This window comes from Protopterus annectens, chromosome 14.part0 (assembly GCF_019279795.1).
Source record: "Protopterus annectens isolate FY-2018-M chromosome 14.part0, PAN1.0, whole genome shotgun sequence".
Lineage (NCBI taxonomy): Eukaryota > Metazoa > Chordata > Ceratodontiformes > Protopteridae > Protopterus > Protopterus annectens.
The window spans coordinates 1,006,521,369-1,006,523,259 of NC_056748.1; positions in this window are offsets into that span (position 1 = coordinate 1,006,521,369).

The following is a 1,891-nucleotide window of genomic DNA, read 5'->3' on the forward strand; positions in this document are numbered from 1 at the left end:
TGGGTGTAAGAAAAAAAATGAACTGACATAAACTAAAACATCACATATTGGCAGCAGGTCATAATCTTTGGTTTATTTTAAAACCACTTCTAGCTTCTTTAGCATCAGGAATATTTCCAGAATTGAAATTAACTGTAAAATACAGATGCACAAGAAGTGTAAAATAATCTTTAATGAGTTAGCCCTACTGAGAACTTATCCATTTTAACTTGGAAGTCAAGAAGGTGTGACTCAAATAAACTAATGCACACGATTCAGTTTCACATATGGAATAGAAGATAACATTTTCCTTTCTGTATGGAACAAAACACTGCTGTGAATAGCAGCTGTCTTAATTAACAGTGAATTGATTGCAGTATGTGCTAATAAAATACATTTTGTTAAACACTTCAAGCACCTGTATTTGAATTATGTGTTAATTCTGAAGCAATTCGGATACTAACTCTAAATAACATGCGTTCTGTCCTCTGCAGTGATACTTTGCCTTCTCAGTTAGTTATAGGGAAAAGCAGATGGACTGCACAGACATGCTTTGGGTAATATACACTGCAGTTGAAAGAAGTATTAGCATTCCTTACATTGTTTTTCTGTTTTTATCTAATATTATTATGGCACAGCCTTTTCAGTAAATAGAGGAACAGTTTGTTTGCAGGGATGCACTGTGAATATTATACACAAGTCAGTTTATATAAATTATTCCATTCCTTGCATTATATTTCTGTTTACATCTATTTCAGAGAACTGTTGATAACTACTCCTTTCTACCTACTTTTTTCCCAGAATATGCTTATCCTTTGCTCATTTACATTATTATTACCTCTTTTCTTATTTTTCTGCTTACAGGTGGTCCATTTAAAAAAAAAATCATAAAACATGGAACAGACTGCTTCCAGCTTCTTGCCACTGTTGCACCGGTTTCCAGTCAGTGAACTTGCCATGCTGGTGTTAGGTGGGTCTGCCTCACAGTAATAATTTTGCATAATAGCATCTCACTATTAAAAATATGATTATCTTCATTGCATTACTATTAGCAATATGCCTATGTATATATATATATATATATATATATGTGGTTGCTTATGCCATTTACATTTAAAGTATGAGCTCTTCTCTTAAATAAGCACTTCTGCCCTTTCCATCGCCCTACACTCTCCCTTTCCCCAATACACATCCATTTAATTCTTAGTCTTGCACACAGTGCTTTAAGCAGATCTCTGTATATTAGTACCTTCTTACCTGGGTTGCAATACTTACCATTCCCTCAGTCCTGAGTACTTTATTTCTACATATACAGACTGACTGGCTGTCACTAACATTGGAATATGACCCACTTTGCTGCCTCCAACAGACCATTTCCCCAGCCAGCCCCCCTCCTCAGATTCATTTCATCATATTCAATCCCCTAAAATACTCCATTAATTATTTGCCTTAAATCTACAAAAAAAAAAAAAAAACACACAAGTTAACTATAATAAAAATACATGTCTATATCGATACTCCTAATCAATCCACTCTCACCACTGCTATGGGATAAAAAGATGCTGCTGTACATATATATCTAATTTTCATAACAAACAAATAAACTAATTACATAAAACAGCTTGTTAAAAATCTAACTAAATCTAAACAGTTTACATTTAAAGTACCATAACATCCATTAGACTACTAGTATTAAAAAAAACATTAAAAAGACATGTTGTTACTATAACTTGTTGTACATTAACAAAAATCATCAGAGAGTCAACCTGCAGAATCACCATAAAAATAAGAACAAGTATATATAAATACATAAACATAAACAAGAATAACTGAATTTTACTATCTAAGCAAGGCTTTTAACTTCAGTACGCTGTTGATTGCACAATAATCATTAAGTATGAGCCAAACATAG